Consider the following 12,953-nt stretch of genomic DNA (forward strand, 5'->3'; position numbering starts at 1 on the left):
CTTCGGCATGTATAAATATGTATTATAACATTGAAAGGAACATAATGAAAAATCTGGTTTTGGGATCCAGGGGAAATCTCTGTGTATATGTGTTTTATGTGTTCTGCTCTCGCATTATTTATTTTCTATTTTTAGAATTCGTATGAGGGTATTTTTGTATGGGGTTAAAACCTACATTTGGTATCAGAGAAGATTTGGCTTCAAAGGGACGCCTTTGTTGTTGAGGGGTTTCACTCAAGCCTGTGGTAGACCCTGTTCAGTGGGAGATCTGCAAGATCGATTCTGGTGGTGAAAGAGGATGGCGAGCAGTGGAAAGATAGAGATCGAGAAATTTAATGGTCAGAGTTTTGAGTTGTGGAAACTCAAGATGGAGGATCTGTTGGTGGATAAAGATTAGTGGATCGTGGTAGATCTAGGTACTAAATCAACGAGAGTGTTCGATGAAGAATGGAAGAAGTTGGATCGAAAGGCAAAAACACAATACGATTGTGTGTCTCAGATTTAGTATTGTTGAATGTATCAGGGGAAGCTACAGCAAAGGCTTTGTGGGACAAGTAAGGGACTTTGTACCAATCTAAGTCTCTGGTGAATAAACTGTTCCTACGGAAAAAGCTGTATAACTTGAGGATGAAAGATGGAGACTCGGTGGCAGAGCATCTGATCGCATTTAATACTGTGGTAAGTTAGTTAGCATCTATTGATATTAAAATTTCAGATGAAGATAAGTGCATCAGTTTTTTGTGTTCTCTACCAAATTTGTGGGATAGTCTGGTTATTGCAATAGGTAGCAATGCAACTGCCTTGCAATTTGATGAAATAGTCTTAGCCTTGCCGACGAAGGAGATGAGACGGAAAAATATGGAGAGCCAAAATAGTGATGCCTTATCTGTATGAGGATGGTCCCAGAACAGAAACAAAAATAAGTCATCTAGTGGGAGATCTAAATCTAGAGGGAGATCTAAATCTCCAGGAAAACCTGTAAAGGTGGTGTGCTGGAAATGCGAAAAGGAAGGCCACTTCAAAAGGGACTATAAATCTAAAGCTCCTAACAAAGGAAAGGGATCTGATCAGGCTCCTTCTGTAGAGGCGAAAACCACCTCAGGTGAAGGTGGGGATGTGTAGTTGGCTTCTTCAAGTACACATGTAGATCATGAGGCATGGTCGATTGACTCAGGTGCATCCTTTCACTTCGCTCCCCATAGAGAGTGGTTCTATGAGTATGAGAAATATGATGGTGGTGATGTCTTCTTGGGGGATGACAAGAAGGCTAGAATCATTGGTCGTGGAAATGTAAAGTTGAAATTGCAAGGTGGAAGGGTTAGAACACTTCCGGGTGTTCTGCATATTCTTGCATTAGCCAGAAATATGATTTTTGTTAGTAAGTTGGATGATGCCAGTGTAAAAACAGTGTTCAAGAACGATACCTACAAGATGGTTCGGGGAGCACTGGTATTGATGCGGGGAGTTCGGATTGGAACTCTGTACAAGCTGCAAGGTAGCACTGTTGTTGATGGGTGCAACAATTCCGTGGTTCCTAAAAGTGGAGCAGAAAATCTAGTGGTCTCTGGAGAAAAGACCATGCTGTGGCATCAAAAGCTTGGACATATTGGAGAGAAGGGCCTTTGAATACTTCATGTTAAAGGTATGGTATAAGGTATGAGTAATAGCTCTCTGGATTTTGATTTCTATGAAAATTTTGTATACGGGAAGCAGAATCGGGTGAGTTTCCCCCCTGGTGGTAAGAGGGAAAAACATATATTAGAGCTTGTGCACAGTGATGTGTTTGGACCTGTGAAGGTTCCATCACTGGGTAAGTCTATGTACTATGTATCATTTATAGATGACTTCTCAAGGAATACATGGATATATTTCCTTAAGAAGGAATCTGAAGTCTTTGATAGGTTTAAAGAATTTAAGGCTCTAGTGGAAAATTAGACAGAGAAGAAGATAAAGATGCTGAGGACAGATAATGGTGGAGAGTTTTGCAATAATGAATTTGAAAAATTCTGCAAGAAGTGTGGTATAGCATGGTAGAAGACTACTCCATATACACCTCAGAAAAATGGAGTTGTAGAAAGAATGAACAAGACCTTGATGGAAAGGGCAAGAAGCATGCTCAGTGGTGTTGGGTTAGGACAAGAATTCTAGGCAGAGGCGGTGGATACTGCATGTTACCTGGTCAACAAGTCACCTTCATCAGTGTTGGAGGATATGACTCCACAAGAGGTATGGATTGGTAAGAAACCCTCTCTTTCACATCTAAGGGTATTTGGATGTGATGCATATGTACATGTTCCAAAGGAGAAAAGAATAAAGTTGGATAGTAAATATGAAAAGTTCATCTTTATTGGGTATAAGGATGGTTTAAATGGTTATAAGCTTTGGAACCCAGTAATAAAGAAGGTTATGTACAACCTAGATGTGGTGTTCAGAGAGGTGAAAGATGTTATTAAACATGAAGTCCAACCAAAGGAACCCGAGAAAATAGAGTTTGAGCTAAAGGAGGAAGAATCATAATCTATAGCAAAGGAGGAATTAGAAGATGAAGAGCCACAAACTCCAGCTGTGAGAAGATCAGTTTGAGAAAGAAGGTAGCCAGAAAGGTATAGTTCATTTTCTTTCTGTTCAAATTTTGCGTTGTTGTTACTGATGATGATCCTAGAACTGTGAAGGAAGCAGTGGATACAAAGGATGGAAAACTCTAGAAAGAGGCCATGGTTGATGAAATGGCATCTTTGCACAAAAATGAGTCTTGGGATCTAGTGGAGTTGCCGGTTGGAAGGAAACCCATTGGCAGCAAATGGGTGTTCAAAAAGAGGACAAATGTAGAAGGAAAAGTGGAGAAATACAAAGCTCAGTTGGTAGCAAAAGGTTATTCTGAGGTGCCGGGAATTGATTTTGGTGATATTTTTTCTCTTGTTGTGAAGGTAACTTCTATTAGATTACTTTTATCTATTGCTGCTGCTTTTGATTTTGAGGTAGAACAGATGGATGTGAAGATATCATTTCTTCATGGGGATTTGGAAGAGGAGATCTACATGAAGCAACGTGAAGGCTTTGCGGTGAAGGGTAAGAAAAAACTGGTATGTAAGTTAAAGAAGTCTCTATATGGGTTAAAACAGTCACCAAGGATGTGGTATCAGAAATTTGATGCATTTATACGGGGACTTGGCTTCACCAGAAGCAAAGCAGATCACTATGTGTATTTTAAATTAATTAGTGACCGTGTTATTTATCTGGTCTTGTATGTGGATGATATGTTGTTGGTTGGAAATGACAAAGAAGTTATCTAGGATTTGAAGACCCAATTGTCTTCCAAATTCGACATGAAAGATCTTGGTGCTGTAAACTATATTTTGGGCATGGAAATTAAAAGAGATCAAGCAAAGAGGAAGCTTTGGTTAAACCAAAGGAAGTATGTTGAGATAATATTGCAGAGGTTTAATATGAAGGATAGTAAGCTGGTGAAGGTTCCTATTCTTGTAGGTGTGAGGTTATCTACTGAACAGTGTCCCAAGACACAAGAAGAGGAAGTGGACATGTTCTGTGTTCCATATGTAAGTGTAGCCGGTAGCCTGATGTATGCAATGGTTTGTACTAGACCAGACATTGCATATGCAGTGGGAGTATTGAGCAGGTCTATGTCAAAACCATGGAAGGAGCATTGGACAACAGTGAAGCGGGTTTTCAGGTATTTGCGTGGCACTAGTGATTATGGTTTATGCTACCAAGGAAGACCAGGATTGGACAGAGTGTTGGATATTCATGACTTTGTTGATGCAGATTGGGCTGGAGATCTGGATCAGAAAAGATCTACAATTGGGCATGTGTTTAACCTATTTGGAGGTGTAGTCAGTTGGATGAGTAAGAAACAATCTGTAGTGGCACTGTCAACTACAGAGGCAGAATACATGGCAACCACTCATGTAATCAAGGAAGCAGTTTGGTTGCAAAGATTGTGTTCATGTATGGGGTTAGTACAGGAAGCTATAAGGATAGACTGTGACAGCCAAAGTGCAATTTTCTTGGCAAAGAACCCTGCATATCATTCAAAGACAAAGCACATTGATGTTCAGTCTGACTTTGTGAGGGATATGATAGAAGACAAAAAGGTGTTGCTGGTAAAGGTGGACACTTTGAAGAATACTGTAGATGCATTGACAAAATTTGTGATCCCTGAGAAGTTCTCTTGGTGTAGAGAGACAATGGGCATTTCAGGGCTGGAAAAATGACTAAGCTCTCTTGTGGCCCCCTGTGAAAAGAAAACAACAAGTGGGAGAATGTTGGGTTGTGTTATATTCTTTCCACATAGTTAATAGAGGGTTTGAGGGGCACTCGTAACCCCACTTTATGGGATTTGGGGTAGCGCCCCGAAAATTTTTGGTTTTGGACCCTATGTTAGGTTGGGCGGACCCACCTATGGTTTTGTGCATGATTTTCACACATGTTTTTTGGACACGATAGTTTTCAGTCCATGGTATTGGACGTGATGGTTTTTTGGTCCATGGTATTGGATGCTTTGGCATGTATAAATATGTATTATAACATTGAAAGGAACATAATGAAAAATCAAGCTGGTAGTCTCGATTTTGAGATCCAGGGGAAAATCTCTGTGTATATGTGTTTTATGTGTTCTGCTCTCGCATTATTTATTTTTTGTGTTTTAGAATTTTTATGCAGGTAATTTTTGTACGGGGTTAAAACCTACACAAAAGGAAGTAGCAAAGGAAAGAAGCAAGACAAAATGAAACAAGGTAAGCAAGTCAGAAAAGAAATGAGAAAAGAAAACACTACTTCTACTACCAACCTAAGAAAATCATAGCCCAACTCACATGAAGTGATATTTCTAATGTATCCATTGGTGCATTGGTTGGCCCATGTAGGTGAAAGCATGAATGGCAAGAAAGATATGCAATAAAAATAATAGACAAGAAAGATAAAACAATACAAACCAACATATTCGAAGCTTGAATGAACATGCAGAAAAATAAGAACGAAAAGCGTAAGGGATAATTTCGTGGTTATGTCATGGTGTCCTGATACACTGCGAGTCGAAGACTTACATGCACAAAATTTTGAACTGTGAGGTCAAGAAAGCGTAAAGAAACAAAGAAACTTTCGTTCATCATGGTGTTCACAAAATAGGACTCCTCTAGAGATTAAGCGATAGGATCGTGAAAAATGGATGGAGGATGCGAAAATTCTAAAACAAGAGGATTTTCTATATGTGTAGTGAAGTGATGAGGAGCCTCGATCAATTCAACATTATTCTAATCAGAGATGGAACTAACCTCAAGGATACGAGAACCTGACATAACCATTAGCTCGGGCTGAAGTGTTCAGAGAGCTTGAGGAAGTTCCACCTTATCTGAAGGTAGATCATCAGAGATATGTGGCTTCGAAAAATCGGCAGTGGAAAAATCAACATCATGACCAGCTGAATCGATGAATAGGTCGTGATAGCCACGATAAAAAAATTCAAGATCACCAATGGGAGCATCCTCCTGATTTGATGAACCATATATAGGGGAAGATGAAAAATGAGAAATTTCACCCTCTATGTTTCCAGAAAGGAATGATGAGGAGTTGGGAAGATCAGTGGTATAAAACTCAACCTCTCTGCATTTAGATGAAAAACTAGCATTCTAGGAATTTTGTGAATTTTGCAAATGATTAGAAGTATTAATATGATCAAAAATTTTATCCTCACATGATTAGGTTAGGATGATAGAATTGTAAACAATGTTAGGATAGTGCGGAAGAGTTGTGGAAGGAATAGGATCATCCTTCATCACAAATTCTTTTTTGACTCTTGACTCCCAGACATACTCATCACAAATGATATCACAATTTGGCTTCTCAACAACAACTCCATCCAAAACTTGACCCTCATGAACAACAAAGAAACTATTTGAAATAGATGAACACACAAACTCATAATTTGGAGGATCAGAGGGACTAAAGGGTGGAGGATGAGGGGAAAACACTTCATCACACACATCGGGCTTGCAGTCCAAAACTGCACAGGGTTTCTGAGCATGTCAGATGGGAAGAGAAGGTGACAATTCAACAGACAGATTTTGAATTTTTTCCACCTCAACTTGCAACACTATAGCTATTTGATGAGAAGCGAACACGGGGTTACTTGGAACAACAACCTTATTCATCGCATATTTGGAAGCTCTAGCCTTGCAATAAGCTAGGGGTGACTTGAAACATTCTAAGTCTTGATAAGTGAATGAAATGCGAACAAGATGTATAAATACTTCGATTAGGATATCCAAATAAACTTCATTTTTTGGAAATTCACAACAAATACGTACAAAACGATTGTGAAAAAGGTGTAACGATTCATCAAGTGATTTTCACAATTCTAGATTTTTTTTGGCACAGATGTTCGTAATCATATCTACCAAAAACATGGGATAGTTCTATGACAAAGTGTTTGAAAGAGTGAATGGAGGTATCAGTCAATGTGTAACACCATTTCCTTACGCACCCTTTGAACGTGAGAATGAACAAGCTACAAGCAACACAAGGGAGATGTTGTGATTTTTGAAAATTTGAAGAAAACGTTCAGTATGCTCAAGCAAGGTTGTTTCACACTCACCACTAAACTTAATATGTGGCAAGTAAAAAATGATATTCACCGACAATTATAATTTTATATCTCTGAAAAAACATTCTGAGAGTTTGGTTGTGGAAGAAGTGATGAAATGGGTGCAGAAATTAAAAATAGACTTCAAGGGCTTAGCTCGTCATCTGGCCCTTCTTCTAGCACTAGAAAAGTTGATAGTGTTGGATCCGCCAGCATTCAAGGGCTCTCCCTGATATGAAGTCCCAACTAGACCTCAAACTATTTGGAGTAGGAGTCCCAACAGTGGATGGTGATGAGCCCCAAATTTGGTAACATTTTGGGCTCATTTGGCCTAATTATCCTTGTTCAATCCTTCATTTTTCATAACTTATTCATTATTTTTCAATATGTTTATGTCATTTGTACGAATAAGGGTAGTCACTCTTCCTAGGTGGCTAACATGTGCTCATTTCAGATTTTTTTGACATATGTTGGAGCAAAACCGAGCAGTCATGGGCTAGGAGACAGCCAAGCTTGGGTTGAGGATTCGTAGGGGGTTGTCTATGGCATTAAATAGCCTCCCTCAGGATACCCCCAACTCCGAGCTCCAAAGGCCACCAAAACCGGATCTAGAAGGCAACCAAATAGATTTTGGAAGGAGTTGTTCACTCACAATTTGGGCAGCCAAGTCCCATAGATTTAGGAGGCCAGCTAGGGCCTCGTGGTGTATAAATGTTAAGGCCTCAGCCTTCGTGAGGGACTTTTGGAAACTCTTGAATGCTTTGCACTACAGTGCTGCTAGCTTAATTTTGTTCTCTTGTAGCCATTTTTGGCATAACTCTTGACTTATGATTATTTTTTGATAATGAGAAGCAGTCCGATTTGATATCAGCTCTGAGTTTTCTATAGGAGCCATAGCTCTCGGGGTTGGGCCCAACCTGAGAGCCTAGGGCCTCCTTCTTTGTATTGTTATTTCTTCTTTATGCATCGTGATTTTCCTTTTATGCATTTGAAACGTGTTTCTGTTGAGAAGATTTAGTTTTGTTGGTTAAATAGGTCACTGGTGATAAATAGAATTGCTTCAGATGTGTAGAATAGATTGGTAGGGGAATAACAGATAAAGCTCCAAGAAAAGGGTTGACCACACTCTTAGTTTCACCTCTTCCTGATTGGATCAGGGGCTGGAATTGCAGAAACAGTGCTGCCCCAACAAAAACACTAGTTTGCTTGACCATGCAATCCTTGGTGTAATGTTTTCATTTGTAGAATTTAGTTATAAGTTCAGACCTCTGAAATGTTTCTTTGCTTAAGTGATGTACATCATTCTCTTTATAAATAAAGCTTTTGTTCATCTGTTTCATTGACAGTTAGAGAAGATTAGCTAAAACTTTGATTGTGTGCAGGACCTTGTTGCTTTGGTTAAGTGTACATCGTGCAAGGCATCTCCACCACTCCCTCATTCACCTAGGCTTCGTCCAAGCTAGCTGCTCCATTTCCCACTTAGGTTCCTCGTCTCACAACTGTTCTTTTGCCCACGTAACCCTACCTTCTTGCTCCTCCATTGTCTTAGCCTTCTTTAAGCCAAGTCAGCCTTCTACACCTTCTCACCACTCCATCCACCAGTCCCTGGGCCACTCCAGGCCCCTATCCTACCTCATTATCCATCCATGCATCTTCCTTCATTCACCCATCCTCCAGAATCCAATTTTAAAACATCTTGTAGAAATTTCTGAACATCCTATAGAAATTCCTGAAACATCCTGTAGAACCATTGCAGACTTCCTGTAGAAGCTCACAAATGAGGTTTCTCGATAGCCAAACTTTGTGAAACTCTCTGGAAGAGTGTTAGGGACTCCGTATACCCTCTCTGAACCTTCCCAACCTTTTCCAATAATTTCTCCTCCTTGATCCACCCCTGCAAAACAAAAATCCAGTTAAAAACACATGCATGATAATTCTGCTAACTTATTCAAAAATACAAAAAGATGTTTTCTTCAGATAGAGGTAGCCTAGACACATGCATTTTACCTTCATAGAAGTAATGGCATCTCTTTCAATAGTTTGCATTCTCTCCTTTGCATCAGTAGGACTAGCTGGTAGAATTAGGGTTTGCAAGGGTTTGCGTTACTTTTTGGCTTTCAGTTTCTTTTCGCAAGTAGATCAGCTTCCTTTGAGTTAGCTTCCATCCACCAGTTAAAAAGCTTCTTCTAAGAGCTCATAGAAGTTGGCTTAAGCCCCTAGTGGACTTGTGCCAGCTGACCAAGTGACAGCTGCGGCAAGAGCTAGTACTTGTGCATACAGCACCGTCGCTTCCAAGTTTTTTACAAACTACTGGGTTGATAAAAGTAAAGAAGGGAGTCCCAAGAGTTGCAGCATTATTGCTGCAATACTGGAGCCCACCATCGTTTTGGCGCCGTTGCCGGGGAAGCATCAAAGTATTGGTGATTGTTGCTTTTCTTCTATTTTCCTACTCTCGCTTTCTGCTAAATAGTTTATTTTATTTCGATTCTGCAATTTCATTTCCGCAAAAGTAAAGTAGATATTTCCTGCTTTCATAGATTAGCATTTCAATTCCGCAATTTCAATTTTGCAAGCGTAGATTAGAATTTCAATTCCGCAATTTCAATTCTGCAAGCATAGATTAACATTTCAATTCTGCAAGCATAGACTAGCATTTCATTCCTGTAATTTCATTTGAGCAAAATAGATTAGTCCTTTCCTGCTTTCATTTCAGTTCCGCATTTTCGTTTCAGCAAGATAGTTAGTTGCAGTTCAATCTATTTTAGTTTTTGCAGGTACAAGCAGAAAAAATCAAAAATCAATCAAAAGTCTTTCCATTTCATGCCTCGTAGGAACATAGATAAAACCGGCAAATTCTTACCCAACACCCCCACCACTTCACTGAGTCACCCTTCTCTCTTCTTTGGTGATAGTGATCTAGAAGAACCTATAGGTGAGCCTCCTGAGATATACGAAGATCCTATGACAGAAGAAGAGTTAGAGAACACTCCATCTGAAGCCATGGCTGAAAACCGAATCGGTAGAAGAGAAGATGAGAGAATAGAAGGTGCCTTTCCCGTCTGAGAGACCAATGGAGACATGAAAATGAAAAACATAAGCCCCTCCGCTTTACCTCACTTCCATGGATTGACTACTGAAGACCCTGATACCTTCCTGTTTGAGTTTGCTGTCCTTTTTCGAACCTATGACTATACAGAAGATGAGCAAAAATTGAAACTCTTTCCCTCTACCCTCAAGGATGCAGCATTACGTTGGTTCATGGGCTTACCTGGAAACAGTATCGCCACTTAGGCTCAGATGCAGCAAGCTTTCAATACCAAATACCAGGACTACTTTAGGTTCAAGGAAGCGAAGGGAGAAATCTTTCAAATGACCATGGGAAATGATGACTCTTTAGAAGATTATGAGGAAAGGTTCCAACTTAGCTATAAACGGGCCAGGTGCACACTTGACCCTGAATGTCTCAAGTTGGTCCTGCTCCGAGGAGTCCCTGAAGACCTTCTAGATACCCTTCACATGCTAGCTAGAGGAGATATTTACCAACTACCTTATGAGGATATAAATACTATGTTTAGAAACCACTCTAGGGCAGCCTGGAAAGGAGGTAGGGGAAACCCACTTTCAGCTAGTACTACTTTCTCCAAGCATGAGTTTGCTAATCAACTGGAGGACCTCAAAAGTGAGGTGAGATAGACCATTTCCATGAAACTTGATACATTCCAAATCCAGCAAAAGAAAGAGGAAGTTGAGAGGGCTTTGGCCATCTTCTGTCCTAGGTGTACGAGGAAGCACCCTAAGAACGAGTGTCCATTACACTCAGTAGAGGTATGTTTCATTTGTGAGGAGGACCACCCCACAAACCAATGCCCAACCTTACCTGGATTTAAGGCCATATACCAAGGAACTGAGGCACCCACCGAACCTCTCTACTTCCTCAACCAAAGGAGGCCGCATGGACCTAGACCTTACCAGTAGGGGATGCAAGGGACATCCCAACCCTATTATAGCCCCAACCAATCTGCTCCTATGCCTTCTTGGGGTCCCCCCACTCATCCTTCCTGGTCTGTACCTCCTCCATGGTCTTACCCACCTCCATACCATACTCAGCCCACTACTCATTCGTTTCACTCACATGTCCAGCCACAGCCTCAGTGGAATGCACCTCAACTGGGGTGGAGGCCCCAATACAACACTCCTCCCGCCATTTTGGCTCCACCACCAGCTCAACCACAACCATTACCTCCTGCTCCTCCGAGAAAACCCCAAATTCCTGCTCAACCGAACCCGAACCCCAAAAACCGATAGGCCCAGCAGGTATATACTGGGGAAACAACATGCCCTACCTATGCTATGGAAATCCAGGAGATCAACCTGCGATCTGGGAAGACTCTTCCAGATTGCCACCCTCCTCCCCTAAAGGATGAGGAAGATAAATAGGAAAGTGAACCCAAAGTCATTCCGCCCTTTCCTGAGAGACTAACAATAACCACACAACCCGACCCAGAAGAGAATGAGCTTCTGGGAGAACTCAAACAGTTGTGTGTGAAAATACCACTTCTCCAAGCCATCAAAGATGTACCGATATACAACAAATTGGTTAAGGAAAAGTGTTTCAGGCACCGAGGCAGGCGAAAAAGAGATGCCTCAACTATCAATGTCATAGGACAACTGTCTGATCCTATGTTGGGGCAAGTAATCTGTCCAAAGTATTTGGATCCTAGGAGTCCTGTAGTTGATGTCCACATCAATGGCACCATCATACCCCACACCTTGATTGATTTAGGGACTGCCATTAATGTGATGACCAGGGATACCATGCTCAAACTCAACCTTCAAGGTTCCTTAAGGAAGACCTCGACAATCCTGTAGTTGGCAGACCGCTCCACCATGACTCCCGAAGGGATTGTGGAGGATGTCGTTGTATCTGTTGACTCTTGGGAGTATCCCGCGGACTTCTTGGTTCTTCAACCAAAGGCAACGCTTATTGGATACCCCCTTATTTTGGGAAGGCCTTGGTTAGCCACTGCAGATGCTTACATAATCTGCCGAGCAGGAAACATGACCATCAAAAATGGTCCTATGTCCAAGTAGCTAGTCCTATACCCTCCTGCCCAACCTCTATTAGAGCATGACTTACCACTTTGGTTGGAAGAAGGAGAAGGGGATGAGGTGTACTCTACACCCTTGTGCACCTTAGAAACCACCAGGGGAGGTCCTCAAACCGAGGATGATTTGATTCAGACCTTGATTCAGAATCCGCCTCCCAGTGCATTGTCTTTAGAGAAATTGGTGGAGGATACTCAAGCCAGCACCTTAGTGGACCTCTGTGTGACTGATCCAACCTCTCCCAGAGTTAAAAATGTGGAGTTTGACCCCGAGAGAACATTAAAGATCAGCTCCTCCCTATCTCCTTCCTAGGAGAATGAGCTATATAGCCCGCTGGCCAGTCATCTAGATGCTTTTGCTTGGAGCTATAAGGAGATGAAAGGAGTCCATCCTTCTGTCTATACCCATCACATCTACATTAAGGAAGATTGTAAACCAGTCAGGCAACCTCAGAGGATAATGAATCCAGCCCTTAAGGACATTGTCAAAGAAGAATTACAAAAATTGTTGGATGCAAGATTCATCCACCCCATCTCGGACAACGAATGGGTTTCCTCTCTGGTGTTGGTTCCCAAGAAAAATGGGAAGTGTAGAATCCATGTGGACTACAGAGAACTGAACAAAGCCACCAAGAAAGATCACTTCCCTCTGCCCTTCATAGATCAAGTGTTGGATGGATTGGCAGGAAAGAAATTTTTCTCTTTCCTAGATGGGTTTAGCGAGTATAATCAGATCCAAATCAGCCCGGAAGACCAAGATAAGACCACCTTCACTTGTCCTTGGGGTACCTTTGCTTATTGAGTCCTTCCCTTTGGGCTATGCAATGCTCCTGCCACTTTCCAAAGAGCAGTATTGAGCATCTTTTCTGAGCTGGTCCATGATTCGGTGGAAATCTATATGGATGACTTCACTCCTTATGGGTCCAACTTCCAGGAAGCATTGTCCAATCTCAGAAAAGTTCTAACCATGTGCATTGAGATGAAACTGTCCCTTAGTCCTGAAAAATGTGAATTCCTGATGATTGAAGGGACCGTGCTAGGAAATACCATTTCTCGCCAGGGATTACAGGTGGATCCTAATAAAATTTCCCTCATAAAAAATCTTCCACCTCCTTAGAAGGTAAGAGATGTTTGGAGTTTCTTAGGCTTAGCAGGATATTATAGAAGATTCATTAAAGACTTCAGTAAGCTATCCTTGCCATTGTTTGGCCTCTTAGTAAAATATGTTGAGTTCAAATGGACGGACGATT

This window comes from Pinus tabuliformis, chromosome 6 (genome assembly GCF_031772625.1).
Source record: "Pinus tabuliformis cultivar Carrire ecotype Pingquan chromosome 6, CPIR1, whole genome shotgun sequence".
Taxonomy (NCBI): domain Eukaryota; kingdom Viridiplantae; phylum Streptophyta; class Pinopsida; order Pinales; family Pinaceae; genus Pinus; species Pinus tabuliformis.